This window comes from Amia ocellicauda, chromosome 11 (assembly GCF_036373705.1).
Source record: "Amia ocellicauda isolate fAmiCal2 chromosome 11, fAmiCal2.hap1, whole genome shotgun sequence".
NCBI lineage: Eukaryota > Metazoa > Chordata > Actinopteri > Amiiformes > Amiidae > Amia > Amia ocellicauda.
The window spans coordinates 6,015,544-6,032,106 of NC_089860.1; positions in this window are offsets into that span (position 1 = coordinate 6,015,544).

The window sequence follows — 16,563 nt, forward strand, 5'->3', positions numbered from 1 at the left end:
TGGATGGTTATATTTAACATTTAAAATTTAAAATTAACAAACTGAGGACCAAAAAACATTGTCTAAAATGGTTTAATAGAAGTATGCAAAAAAAATCAAGAAAAAGAAAATGTTGTATAGCGAATACAAAAGGGATAGAGACTAAAGAAAATACAAAGAATATATAGAACTGCAAAGAGATGTTAAGAGAGGGATCAGGAAAGCAAAGAGGGAAATAGAAAGAAACAAAGCTCTAATGCAAAGAACATTTTTCAATACTACAACAGCAAGAGGTCAATAAAGGAGGAAGTGAACCTAGACAACTTAGAACAGGGGATGTGCCAACTTATTGGAAAACTACAAATTTCATACCTATCCACAAGAAAGAGGACAAATCTGAGCCAGGAAATTACAGACCAATCAGTCTCACCTGCATTACTTGTAAGATTTTGTAAACAATTGTTAGACAGAAACTAGAGGAACATCTTAGTGAAAACCATATTCTTGGTGATAGTCAACATGGGTTTAGATGAGGCAGATCATGTCTTACTAATTTAGTAGAGGTTTTTTTAACATGCAACTGCAGCTTTAGATCACGTGAAAGCATACGATATGATATCAAAAGCTTTCTGAAAATCTAAGTATAAGGTTCCACACCAAAGACTGATCCTAAAATTGGAAGCTGTAGGCATTCAAAGTAATGTAAGTAGATGGATTATGAACTGGTTGATGTATAGGAAACAGAAGGTGTCGATTAAAGGAGTTGCTTCTAACTGGAGTGAGGTTGTTAGTGGAGTTCCACAGGGATCAGTACTAGGGCCTGTGCTTTTTCTAATCTATATTAATGATCTGGACTCTGGGATAGTTAGCAAACTTGTCAAATTTGTAGATTATACTAAAATAAGTGGCTCAGCAGATACAATCTCTGCAGCACAGGATATTCAAAGGTACTTGGATAATATTCAGTTGTGGGCTGACACCTGGCAGATTAAATTCAATGTGGACAAGTGCAAGGTAATACATGCAGGTAACAAAAATGTCCACTATAATTACACTATAGGAGGAATAGAACTGGAAGAAGTAACGCATGAGAAAGACTTGGAAAGACTTGGAATACTTGGGGAAAAAATAAAAAGGCAAACAATATGCTAGGGTATATTGTCAATTTGACTTCATCTGGAATACTATGTACAGTTCTGGTCACCACACTTAAAGGAATAAATTGCTGCTCTAGAGGCAGACCAGAGGAGAGCAACCAGACTTATTCCAGACTTATATACTTGGAGAGCCTGAGGGAACTGAACCTTTTCACCCTGGAACAGAGGAGACTACGTGGGGACTTGATTCAAGTCTTCAAAATCATGAAAGGCATCGACCACATCAAACCAGAGGAGCTTTTTCCAGATCTGCAGGGAGACATGGACTCGGGGACACAAATGGAAATCGGGCTTCAAGGCATTCAAGATAGAAAACAGGAGACACTTCTTCACACAGAGAGTTGTCACAACCTGGAACAAACTCCCCAGCGATGTGGCTGAAGCTGAAAATTTGGGAACATTCAAAAATAGACTGGACAACTTGAAATGTTCTGTTTATTCATATGTAGTTTTTCAGGAGGTATATTAAAACAAAATGGTGAAAACTGAGTAATCAGTGAATTATTCAAAATCTACTATCACTGTATACAGACAGATACTAATTGCTTTCTGAGGAGACTGACATATCTTGGCTGTACGACTAGATTACAGGCAAATGGGCAGCCAGTGGAAAATAAAAATGTGACCCCCCACCTCCGCAGGTTTTATTCATGAAACAATATTTACCCTGACTTAAACACACCACTGCCTTGCCATTAAAGGAAATAAAAAACTGAATCAAGGCCAATTGTTGTTTGAAGGCTGTAGGCCAAATTCATGCATTCATGCATTTCACTTATTTTATATAGTATTTGCAAGTAAGCTTTGAACAAATAATTTAACATAACAACACAAAGTATATCTTGGAATACTAAATACTACCTTAAATGCACTATAGGCTTATTCTTTCTCTGTGTGTGTCACTTTCCAGCCAGGTCTTCCATTTTTAGTCTTGAAAGGCTAACATTATGTTCAAGTTACATTTTATACAGTACAGAGAAATGCCACTTTTCATTTGAAGAACACAGTTTTTATTTCAAATCCAAGAACCTGTCCCAGGGAGTTTTTAATAGGCTTCAGATGCTCACAGGCCCCTTTCCAGTCAGAGAGGCAGAACCTGACAAGCCAAAAAAAAAGATAAGAGGTACAAGATACTCTTAATGGTCTTCCTGTTGAGTGGCTTCTATTTCCACTATACAATAGCCTCGTCAGCCAACCTACCTACTTAATTAGGATGAAAGAGCCATAGTCTGCTTCAGTGAATTAAGATCCTGGCACTTCACTGAGCTGTGTACGAAGCTAAGGCTAAATTCGACTTTGATATACTATATTGAAGTAATCAAAACTTTCTTATGAATATGACGAGGAAGGTGTTATAATGTACTTTAATACGTATAAGTGAAAATGCTCTAAAAGGCAGCAGAGTTTTCATAAATAAAAAGTAATATGTTTCTGAAAATATGCCCTATCCATCTGATGATGTAACTGATGTAAGGACACCCCCCCCCCTCAATGTAATGCCTTCCAATGGAAATTGCTTTCATTCTGACTAACACATGATTGCACTTGCTTCTGGCAGTTCTTTTTCTCACACCATCTTATACCCTGCAACATATGTTGTGCATAGTAAGCAAAACAAATGCATAGGAAACCAAATTTCTATTTAAAAATAGTAGCAAACAATTGAGTAATTTACAACAAATAATAGGTTGCATACTTTTTTGATGTTCAGGTTTCCTAGACACTGTAATATTCCATCTTGCTGGCTCTTACTTATTTATTTATTTTAAAATATAGTGCTGTTTAAATGGTATCCATTTTTTGGAGCAGCTGCACAAGCACAAAATATAATTAATTGTTGTAATTGTATAGGATACAACCCCCTGATGGATTATGTGAAAGTCTTGGCCACCTTGTTTTATCATTCCATTAAAGTCGCCTAATCACTTCAACAGTCAATCTCACTTTACTAAGAAATGTGCAGGGCATCTAGAGATGGGACCGGGGTCCATGGCTATACCAGCTTCTGTAATCTCATTGTGTGTTTATGACTGGTGTTTGACCACACAATTATACTGAGCATATTGAACTACATATTAAAGAGAGATATAACAAAGTCAATGAAACAGGATGGTCCATCTCTTGGGAAAAACCATTGCTTAATTACATTACATAATAAGCATGGTCTGTAGCCCCGATGGAGCAATTAGGAGGAAGTCTGTAAAATAATCTTATAGGTCTCCATTGGGGATGAAGAATTATAGCCTTGTGACTCGTTTACACTATAAAGATTCCAGTTCCTATTCAGAAATCACCAGTGGTTTTTCTTTCAAACATGGTCTTTATGTATTGCAAGTCTTTGTTTTGTGAACCGGCCCTCAGTTAATTACTTTGGTCACATTTACAAAATGTGTCATTGCCAGAGGACTAGTCGTATACCATGCAACATGTGATTTTGATGCCCTCCCCCCAAACCCCCATATATTAAATTCACACTAAAGCACTGATCTAAAGAAGACCTCTCCCCCGAAAGTTATCAGATTTCCTTGGCTCATCAACATGTGAACTGGTTTACATCAAAGTGACAGTCTTGGGAGGATGGCATAGAGAATGGGCAAAATAGCTTGGAATCCCTGCTGTGAGATGTCTGGGGAAGGGGGCCTGTAGATAATAAAACCCTTTGAAATGGACGAGAGCCGAAATCCCGACACAGAGCTACGAACCCGGGCCAACCGGAATTTCCATAAAATGGCATGGATTGACATCAGTCATAAATCAAGCCCCCCTCCAATAGGACACTGGGGGCTGAAACCGAAATCCAATCTCACAAACTCAAGAACCAATCATCTATTGACCTGACAGGCATATAAAGGGTAGCGCACGACATCTCTCTCTCTCTCTCTCTCACTTGAACCAGTAACTCGCTGCCACAGCTCAACCTGTAGCTCTGTTGCCAGAACCGGAACCAGAAACGAAACTAAGTCTTTGCCGGCAACAGAAGAGTTAAACTGGGAGAAGGAGATTGAGCCGTACGAAGAATTCTTTAAAGAACTTTATTCAGTTAAAGAACTTTAGAACCTGCGCCTGCCCGCCTGTACCCATCTGATCAGTGGAGTTTTACAGCTGGACAATTGTCAACTGAATACGAAAGTGTCAGTCATTTAAATAGCTATTGAGTCTTAAGAAACTTGACCCTTGGAAACAAACAGGGCCCTGCTTTCCTCAAAGACTTTGTCTTCAAGTAACTACGGTGGAAACCCTGCTTACAAAGAAGATTTTGTGCACACCCTTGGAGCCTTCAAACCAGTGGAAAATCTTTTTGGAAAAGACTCTGTTTTTCGAAACCCCAACTTCCAGGTGCATCGACTGAGTGGAAGTTCTTGGACAAAGCCGAACCGGACTGCCTTTGTTCCAAACCACACGGACCTCGTGCTGTGTGCTGTTATCTGAGCCCGAAGCCAGAGAGGCCTCTCTGCGACGAAGTTGAGATAAGTTTAACAGTTTGGAGTTTATCATTCATGACATTTGAGAAATCAATTAGAAATGTTAATCTGTGATTCATAACTCTAGAATGTGTAATATCATTTAGTTTTTCTTAAATATAAATGTGTGTTGCATTAAACTGTTTTGTTGACAATTTTAGAAATAAAACCTGTCAAAGCCGAGAAATATCTTCTCATTCCTGTTTAACTGTTTAGTCTGAAATTGACACATGTAAATAGACATTAGATTATTGGTGGCCCTGCCTATCCTTAATCATTGAATAATAATCAGTTAAGGGAAATTGTGGTAACAATTAATGATAGGATCTTTCTCGGCACCTAAACGTAAATGAGACTGATATATATATAATGAGAAGTTACCTGACATAAATACTAACCTGCATAGTTATTTGATGTCCGACTAACAATACTAATGAGAGACTCACCTTCGTCTTACTAACCGGTATTGTAGTCAATGTGTTTATAACCTTTTTTTGTTTAACGATTTGTATGTTATCATATGTGATCCCATGGTCTTTGATTTGGTCACGGAAGTGATTTGTCTTTGATTTGTTGATCTAGAGTTGAATTTTAATTTGTTTTTCCCTTTTGTATAATTAGTGTAGTGCTACATTTAGTCTTTGTTTTTAATAAATTTGACAATTTATATCTTTGGAATTGGTGTCTGCGTCCACTTATTACGGAAATTGAGTTCTACAAGATTCCAGGATTCGTGATAAGGTGATACTATAAATTCACTTCTTTAATTGAAATTTATAAGTGTACCTTACGCTACAGGAATGTACTATGAAATGATGATCCCTTTCTGATAAATTCAAAGAGGGTTCAACGGGACATATGTTAATTTGTAGGCTGCTGCATTCCAACTTCTGGAGAGAATTATAAAGAACAGTGTCTGTGGTAAAGATTCTTAGAGGACATAAAATTGCATCAGTTTTCAATCCCCTCAAGTTGATTGGAAGATTGATCATAGTAATTTGTGTTAGATGCAATAATCTGGTTGTCCATTCTTGCATAGTAAATGTGATCCATGAAAATTAAATGCTATCAATATTTAACATATTACCTATTGCTTTGTGTTGGGAGAATGCCAGCAATACTTATTTTAAAAGCTTGTTTTATCGTTTTGGTCATTATACATATATACGGTTTCTCCTGAAACATTAAAACACCTCTTAAATAATGAATTAAAAGAAGCATTTATTTAATTAATTGTGCAATTTTATACACCATTCTCATTTGACTATGAATGGATGAATAAACGAACAAGATGTAAATAAGTAAAAAAAAACAAATGACTGGAAAATCTAAATTATCATCATACCCATAGCTACAGCGTACAATTCACAATTGATGCAATCACAACTGTGTTCAGATTGTTAATAAATCACAGCAATCAAATCAAATCTTGCTGAAATGTCTCATTACTATAATAACTACAGCATACAACATACTGTGGTATATATATTAAGAAACAATGAATGGATGTTTGAAAATTGAAACAAACTTGGGGAGAGAAATTTATTTTTGTACACTTTATAATACAGTGCTGCTTATTAATGTGTTAATAAAGTATTAAACTATTAAGAAATACTTTATAAAACATGAACTAGTTATAATGCAATTATAGCACTCCATGGAATGGTCACAAAGTTTAACAGGTAGCTAAAAGTGTCCCTTTTCACTACTGCTTTGACACATTCCTAATACATATTTTTTCAGTTTTGGATCATTATTTTATTATAGGAGGGACACTTTTCAGCTACCTGTTTGACTGTGGTCATTCCATGTATTGCTATAACCGAGTTTTTTAACTAATTTTAAATGTAGTATTAATGCTTTATAAAGTATATATTAATCATCTATTAAACATGTATACATCATTCATAACACATTGATAAGCAGCACCTTATTATAAAGTGTTACCTTTATTTTTTGCATTATGTGTATGTGCAAATAGGATAGTTCATAAAAAGGGAAGCTAAGACAAGATTTCTTGCCCTGCTTTTTTTTTCACTGTCACCTACAGATGGGAGGGACAAAAATCCTAGTCAAAGATGATGAAGTCCACGTGTCCCCTCAAACTCCAACACAAGCTTTGAAATAATCCACTTTGAATACTTTCCCATTGACAGTTTGCACAAAGCACGAAGCATCCCAGTAGGTCAGCAATCTTAGCATAAGCATATTGCTGAAAAAGATTAATGGATGTTCACTGGTCTTAACACCGATGCAGTCTACTGAGCTGCTGTAAATACCACCTAGACTTGCTTAAGAATGGCTAGCATGCAATACGTTGCCCCCTCCCTCCACCTATTTCACATAGACACAATTTGCAAAAGAGGAACTGTCACCAAAAAAACAAGCATTTTATGATGCAATTAAGAAACACTGTATGATGCTTGCAGTTTACTGTTTTCAACTGAATGTTATACTTTAAGCATACGTGATTTACAAAACAAAAATACAAACAGTGGTTCCATTTTAGATCAAGGTACACAAGCAGTCTCTATAACATGTACTATATTAAATTAGTATTAATACAGTCTTTACCTGAAAGTTACTGCCTACTACTGACTGGTATTAACAGTGAATCAATGGTGCTCATATATAAACCCTTTATAAATGGATAATTCAGTGTTTATTCAGGTAATGTGTATTTGAAATCTAACTTTAAAAATAAATCATGTGTGTGACCTGGACTCATGAGACTGCCACCCAGCTTGTCTGGATTGAACAAATATGTAGCACAGTCTGTGATAAAAATATTCAGCTCCCATTATATAAAAAAGGGGAACAAAAAAGGATTGCACTGTACCTATATTGCCAGCCCTATATACTGATATGAATGCCTTTGGATGTCCATGGTAAAATATATTGGAGGGTGTTGGAAGTAATACACTCAGTACATCTGAGTGACTTTTTAGAGACTGCTGAAGCTCGTAATGATAGAACCACTGCTGATAAATGTTTAAAACAGTAATACAATGTCACTTGTTGACATTTATCCACAGACGGTCCCAGTTCAAGCTTGATAGGGTGGTATCTGGCAACTTTGTGGTGACACTTGAAAATGACTATCAAAATCTGCTAGAAAGAAAGGGCATAACAAGCCCCCCACTCATCTTTCCTTTCCAAAAGTGTCCCTTTTAGTTTTCATTCTGAGAAAGTGAAGTATAGATGATTAGCAGGATACAAAAAAGTGTTTGTGTGCATTTGAGCTTTTGTGAAGCCCATGAACTGTGAATGAGACAAGTTAAAATAAGCAATTGTCCATGAGGCCCTTTTGTCCTTGATAGATAACGGTGCATTTCATACCTTATGCAAATGATTAAATACAAAATAGTACAGTACAATTCATTTTTGTAGTTGCATTAAATAAAAAGTAAAGTAAAGCCAATTGTCTATAGTTGGCCTCTTTTTCATAGATACTGTATCTTATGCATTATATGATGCTCATTTTCATTATTAATAATAATATAATAATGTGTTATTTGATTTATTGACTGTTATGAGCAATATTTGATTATTAGATTAGAACACAAACCAAATGTCTTTGCACAATTTGTTCAAACTGCAAATATGTTATTCAGGGAGTTTGGATTAAACTAAATGAAAACATGCATGCACTTATTTTGCATGTACATGGGAACAGAAATGTTTCTTTTTTTATGCAAATATGTAACAATGTTTTTCATTCCTTTCTCAAAATAAAACCCATTGCTGGCTGTATTTGTATCTGCTTCCATCTGTGTTGTCAGGTGTGATATGGCTTGAGCTTGGAGCTGTCAGATATCAGCTTTATATTACTTGACAATGTTAGGGGGAAATCTGATGGTTTTCTTGCAAAAGTGTTAGTGTTATAGCTAACGGCAATAAGAAGCTGAAAACAAAAATGTTAAATTAAGAAATATAAATTTAGGGACCAAAAAACACTACTTACAAAATGTTATTAATAAAACTTCCAGAATATATCTGGCCACATCACAGACCTTTTATATATGACTAATGGTATCAAAAATTGTATACAGAGGTAGTCATCTACCCTTAGGGAGTTATTTCAGTTTAAAATCATTGATACTGATTACTCGGGGGCTGTCATATTGATTTTTAAGATTTATTATAGGCAGGTTTTCTAAAATAAGTTTTTCTTCTTCTTCTTCTTCTCCTGGTGTTAGCAGAGTCATTTATTAAAAGCTTCCTCAGACAGGTGCTTCAAAGCCTAGTTGCTATGCTGTATTTGTAGCTAGTTTTGACTTAAGGTCACACCACACGATTTTTAGCCCGATTTGAGCCCGATTTGGCCCTCCCAACAAATCTGCACTGATCATGACGACAAGCAGCTTGGTCGGGGCGCATTCCCGCTACCGATGAACATGTTGTGCCGCAATGCAATCATTTGCCCTCTGATCCAATCGTAAGCTAGTCGGAGCCCCAATGATTTTATTAAACATGTTTAATATTTACGACTTGATTGGCACGATTCATGTAGGGTGACATGATCAGCGTCACACAGAGACCGGTAGCAGCCAATGAGAGTTGAGCTTTCTGAAGAAAAAAAGAAACAGGAAGAATAAGCATGACAAGAGTATCTGATTTTCATAAGTATTTATTCAAATAATGCTAGGGTCATACTACACGATTTCTACAATCTGTATCTGCATTAGAGTATTATTAAATAATCCCAAAACAACCACTGGCATTTGAAGTGTTTGAATAAATATGTATGTCATGTTTACTCTTACTGTTTCTTTTTTATTCAATCATCTCAACTATCATTGGCTGCTACCGGTCTCTATTTCACCCTATATGATAGGTGCTGATTGAGACTTAAATTTTAAACTCATTTAATAAAATCGTAGGGGCTCCAACTAGCTTATGTTTGGATCAGAGGGCAAACTGTTGCACCGTGGACCGTCTCACACTACACGATCATTGGTAGCAGCGACATGCCCTTACCAAGCTGTTTGTCATCACGATCAGTGCAGATTTCTCGGGAGGGCCCAATTGGGCTAAAATCAGGCAAAAAAATCTGGTAGTTTTTTTGGGGGGAAGGAAAACAAGGAAAATTATATTTTTAAATACAAATACCAATTAGTATCTGTAATTGACTCAGGTAATATACTGTATATGCAATGATCATATACTGTGGGATGGCTAGCCTGTGACTTTTGCTCAGCTCCAGCTCTCACAGCAGAGTATACAGACTATTGTCCTTGCCTCCCCAGCCATGTCTTCACCCACATCCTCTTTTTCACTACAGTTTTTGTGTTTGTCCACACAGATGAAAACAAAAACAGCAACAGCAGCAAGTCTGTGGTCGCATTCTTGTGGGGCAGATTCCCTCAGTCCTGCACAGATCTTGCAGAATTGGGAAATGGGATTGGTGGAGCAGCCCAAAACTGCGGACATTTGACCTACACAAAAGTGACCTGTAAATGTCCAGGTCCATGTTTGTTTACTTTTCTCTAGATGGATCACGCGTATTTCCGCAAGATTTGGGGAGTTTCGAGGCTGTGTTGGAGATCCCCTCATCAAAGGATTTCAAATCAGTTGATACGTGTGTGACCCCCTGTATTTAAACGATCGTGTAGTGTGCACTCCTTCACGACGCAAAAAACATACATTCAGTGAAAGACGGTCGTTAAGTGTGAGCTGCCCACCATTCTCAAAATCGGGTCGGATTAAGGATATGATTACAGTCTTCCCTTGTTGTTGGAAAATATTTTGTCTAACACAATGTGTTCTAAAACACATTTTTATTTATTTTTTATTAAAATGTACTTCTGATCTTTAAATGCCATTCACAACTACACAAAGCCCTATCTTGCATGTTTAAAACATTGTGCAGATTGTTGTGACATTAACATTTATTTTCTCTGTATTTGTAAGACAGAGTGAAGCAATTTCTGTCACAATCTGTTGAATTTTTTTTTTTTTTTACAGTCAAGGGTTCTGTCACAAAAACATCTATTAGTGCAGCTCTTGAGTCAATAATGTGCTGCCCTAACACTTCATAAATATAAACATACATTTTGTCAAATATACCACAGGTACTGCACTTTAAGGTCACCCATGTCTGACTCAGCTGTGTTTGTTTTACCACCAGCTCCATGCCTCTGACACTCAGACTTGACACAATAGTATGGCACAATAACTCATTAAATGACCTACATTTTGCATTCATAACATTCATAATTTCATTGATATCAGTCCATCAGGAAAACAGTGGTGAACTATTAATTCCAATGAAGATCACCGGAAATGGATTATAGCAACTGTCTAGTGAATGATAAGTCTTCAAAACATAAAAAATAAATCAAAGGTTTGTGGATTAAATACCCATGGAAACCATTGAATGATCTTGTCATCTTATTGTTTTTCAGCACATAGGTTTACAGAGTGATGACCATGGTTACTGACATGTTTTTAATCACACATACATTTTCTTCAATAGCATTAGCAATAATTATTGAATAAATTAAATGTTCACCAGGAACACTTATATAATTTATATAATAAGAGTTGTTTTATTTTTTTATTATGAAATCAGAAAGGCAATGCAGTAAATCATTTAAGCTAAACAGTATATAAAAACAACTTTAAGTTAAAAAATAATACATGCTTGATTGCAGAAAATGCCCAGTGTATAATATATATCTATGTAATTTAAGCATTGTCAGTTGGTTAACCCACTTTCTTTCATGGATTGAATTTGTTGTGTGAAAACGTTATGTGGAAAACCTTATGAAGAACCATTTCGTTCAGCATCCATGGACTTATCATCCAAAATGTATTAAAAGACATTCAGCAGCTTTTTTTCTTTTTGTACATAGTAGGTTGTTTTCCATGTATGCTTTACAGTCAACATAAAACCCTACAACACGATATAACAGAAGGGCATCCACATCTTCCACTGTATTCAGTATTTCGGAAGGAAGCATTACTGTCCTGGGATTGTTTAATTATTATTATAATATTTTTTTCTCCATAAATGCTGTCTTTATTCATGACTTAATCATAACATGCACAGAGCATGCTGTAGTTAAGTCATCAATAAAGGTTCCACTATAATAGTACTAATACTAATCGTCATACTGAAACTCTTATACAGCTTTAAAAATGCTTTAGCGTCATCTGCAATCTCATCCCAACTTTTATATGCAATGCTGTCATTTGAAATCAAAGCTCAATTAATGCGTGACAGGAAATCTATGTTGATCATGGTCATGTTTTTAGTGTGTATTTCCTGTTTTTAATGAATTAATATCCACAAAAGAAGTGTCTGAACAGAAAATACTGCTACTCTGTGTTGATACTTTTTTTATTATTATTATTATTCTGCACTGCCAATTTAAAGCAAATGCTTATTATTACCCATTTAAAGTGTACAAAACCATAGCATTTTGCTTTGTACGGTAATTACAGAAGAAACATCAGAGTGTGAAACATAAAAGCACTGTTAATTCTGCTGTGTGCACATTACATTACATGAACATAACATAAAATATAAACATAAACTATGTGCTTAATAACAAAGAGAAAGGATGCTAATGTCTTTACTTTCAAATCCAAGCTGAAAATGTTTTTGTTGGGGGGGGTTTTCCGGCCATTTCCTGATTTTAATAACATGAAAAACAATTACATAGTTTGTCTATCTGCAGTTATAAATACTGCAGTAAATGTGTCTCTCATGAGTCTAAGGTCTTCGATATAACACTAACTTTTTATATTTCTGAAGTGTTTGAAGCATTTACATTACAAAGAACATATAAATAATACATATCACAGGCAAGGGGAACCACATTCCATTATTGAGAAATCTGTAAAATTCTGAAACGTTTACAAGATTAAGCAAACCTACAGCAAATGATTTCTTATACGGTACTAATGATGTGCTCACTTTAAATAATTAAATGTCTGTATGGCAGCTGTCAGGTGGTTTAATTAAAAATGTCCTTCACTGATGAACTCTTAAAGTTATTAAATGGATATGAGCCCCCTTGTACTGATTTTTTATATTCAATCTCACAGTGACTTCAGACTGATCGATCTTGGTCAAATAATTTCCAGTCATTATCTCTAAAGTGCGCTTTATTGATGAGTTACATATTCAGGGAATTAGACAATGTGATGCACACAGTCAAAAGTTTTCGCAGGAGCAAGCCACAATTCATTTCAATTTCTACGATGACTGAGCCATGTAATTTTTATGTAAAATGTACAGTAGGCGGCAGAACTTAAAAGAGAATGTGTGCGTCCGTTGTCTGAGCTTAGCAAGTGTTGCATAAATAAGCATTCTTGTTATGCTTTGTTCCTTGTGTGAATGTTCTCTTATTATAAAGCAGTTTTGTATTCCCTGTTCGAATGTTAATGTGTGGAAATCCAAAATAAGCTATTTTATGACAAGCCTTTAAAGCCATAGTGTTATATTGTAACAGCTTTTTTTTTACTGTATATTCCCTGCAATCTTTGTATTCGAGAAACAAAGAGACCGTTACCAGTAATCTGTAGTGTTCGAATGAATCTTTGCCACAACCTACTTTTCATTGAGTTTTGTAATTTCTAATCAAGAGTTTGTACTACGCTATCCATATTACTAACTAGTGGAAATGTGTTCCCTAGTTTGCTAAGAGAGCACCAAAACCTTCTCAACTTTAAAAATCAGATTAAAATAATACATAGTATTGTAATGTACCACATTTACAGTTGTACTGTTAATTTTTCAGTCCTGTAAACGGGATATACAGTGAGGGAAAAAAGTATTTGATCCCCTGCTGATTTTGTACGTTTGCCCACTGACAAAAAAATTATCAGTCTATAATTTTAATGGTAGGTGTATTTTTACAGTGAGAGACAGAATAACAGCAAAAATATCCAGAAAAACGCATTTCAAAAAAGTTATAAATTGATTTGCATGTTAATGAGGGAAATAAGTATTTGACCCCTTCGACTTAGTACTTGGTGGCAAAACCCTTGTTGGCAATCACAGAGGTCAGACGTTTCTTGTAGTTGGCCACCAGGTTTGCACACATCTCAGGAGGGAATTTGTCCCACTCCTCTTTGCAGATCCTCTCCAAGTCATTAAGGTTTCGAGGCTGACGTATGGCAACTCAAACCTTCAGCTCCCTCCACAGATTTTCTATGGGATTAAGGTCTGGAGACTGGCTAGGCCAATCCAGCACCTTAATGTGCTTCTTCTTGAGCCACTCCTTTGTTGCCTTGGCTGTGTGTTTTGGGTTATTGTCATGCTGGAATACCATCCATGACCCATTTTCAATGCCCTGGTTGAGGGAAGGAGGTTCTCACCCAAGGTTTGATGGTACATGGCCCCGTCCATCGTCCCTTTGATGCAGTGCATTTGTCCTGTCCCCTTAGCAGAAAAACACCCCCAAAGCATAATGTTTCCACCTCCATGTTTGACGGTGGGGATGGTGTTCTTCGGGTCATTCCTCCTCCTCCAAACACAGCGAGTTGAGTTGATGCCAAAGAGCTTGATTTTGGTCTCTTCTGCCCACAACACTTTCACCCAGTTCTCCTCTGAATCATTCAGATGTTCATTGGCAAACTTCAGATGGGCCTGTACATGTGCTTTCTTGAGCAGGGGGACCTTGCGGGTGCTGCAGGATTTCAGTCCTTCATGGCATAGTGTGTTACCAATTGTTTTCTTGGTGACTATGGTCCCAGCTGCCTTGAGATCATTAACAAGATCCTCCCGTGTAGTTCTGGGCTGATTCCTCACCGTTCTCATGATCATTGAAACTCCACGAGGTGAGATCTTGCATGGAGCCCCAGACCGAGGGAGACTGACAGTTATTTTGTGTTTCTTCCATTTGCGAATAATCGCACCAACTGTTGTCACCTTCTCACCAAGCTGCTTGGCGATGGTCTTGGTCATTCCAGCCTTGTGTAGGTCTACAATCTTGTCCCTGACATCCTTGGACAGCTCTTTGGTCTTGGCCATGGTGGAGAGTTTGGAATCTGATTGATTGATTGCTTATGTGGACAGGTGTCTTTTATACAGGTAACGATCTGAGATTAGGAGCACTCCCTTTAAGGATCAAATACTTATTTCCCTCATTAACATGCAAATCAATTTATAACTTTTTTGAAATGCGTTTTTCTGGATTTTTTTGTTGTTATTCTGTCTCTCACTGTTAAAATACACCTACCATTAAAATTATAGACTGATCATTTCTTTGTCAGTGGGCAAACATACAAAATCAGTAGGGGATCAAATACTTTTTTCCCCCACTGTATGTATGTTGCAATATTGAAAAACACCCTGAAAAACATATTGAATACACAAACACATTTTAGCCAATATAAAAAGCAGCATCAAACCTACAGGTTAGTTTTTTTCTTCAAGATGGAGAAGGTAAAAAACCCATCAAATCAATTCTATAGTGTGAATAGCTCTGTACAGCCGCTTGAGACAAATATCCAATTACTGGGATTATGTTTTCTAGGAGGAGTTTAGAAAGACACTGACTGAGTTGATTAAGACTTATACCTGAAGAATAGCTGTCAGCCGGTCTACTCATTTCTCAGCGCCTCCAAGAGAAGAAATGGAAGAAACAACTAAATCCAGCAAGAGAGGAAAGGAATGATTCACCCATCCTTCTGTTTTTCGGTTCTATTTTGGCTCAAAAGAAGCACAAAGGTTTTTGGTTTTTAATTAATACTGTAATTTACACTTGATTACATATCTGAAATAACGTGACACACCATGAAAAGCAAAATAATTACATACATACTTTGCCAACCAGATAATCTTAGCTCCTCCTCCTGGTAAATGCAATCTAACCTCCAACATAGCACAGCTATTTCATGTGACCCATTGTGATAGTAAAAGTACATCAGCCAAAATGGTTTAATAGCAGTATGCAAAAAGATATCAAGAGAAAGAAAATGTTGTATAGCGAATACAAAAGGGACAGAGACTAAAGAAAATACAAATAATATAGAGAACTGCAAAATGATCTTAAGAAAGGGATCAGGAAAGCAAAGAGGGAAATAGAAAGAAACATAGCTCTTGGAGCTAAAACTAACGCAAAGATCTTTTTTCAATATTACAACAGCAAGAGGTCAATAAAGGAGGAAGTGAAATGGGTAAAGGCAAAAAATTATAGCCTTATCCAGAACTTTCACGTTTTATTTTTATAGCCAATACCTTACAATTTGTTGATGACTCAAAACATTGAACCCATAGAACATTTCAGAGTCTGGAGAGAAGGATTAATTTAATACAGTTATTTGTTTAATTAGAACAATTAAGAAGCCAAGAGCCAGGCTGGAACAAAACCCAGCAGTCACTGCAGCCCTGCAGGACTGTAGGCTGACACCACTGGTCTTGGGGAAGGAGAGCAACCAGAGGAAGTTGTGAAGCCAGAGCCAAGTCACGTGTGCCTGAGGACAAAGGAGGGTTGTTGGGGGAATTAATTCTGTGCACAACCCCTTAGAGCAGAGGTTCGTAACCTTCCTTAGGCCTGTAACCCCTAAGCGATCCATGGTAACCCCACTCCCCAGGTGAGTTGTCCAGCGCAACACTGAGCACCAAAGCATGGGCCTCAAGATGGTCAAGCTTCTGCATCAGCACTGAAGCGCCAAGCAACGAGCGCTAACACCGGTACACAACGTGCAAAAAATATGTACAATTAGGAAAGCTAGCCTGAGCTAGTGGAAAATACACCCCCTTGTGAAATGGTGTACAGAATGCGAGCAAACTCACGTCAACTTAACTCAATTGAGCAAACTCAAGTCCATAGAACAGTACTCAGAACACACACTAAATAAGGTGGAACCAAGATATACACTCACCTAAAGGATTATTAGGAACACCTGTTCAATTTCTCATTAATGCAATTATCTAACCAACCAATCACATGGCAGTTGCTTCAATGCATTTAGGGGTGTGGTCCTGGTCAAGACAATCTCCTGAACTC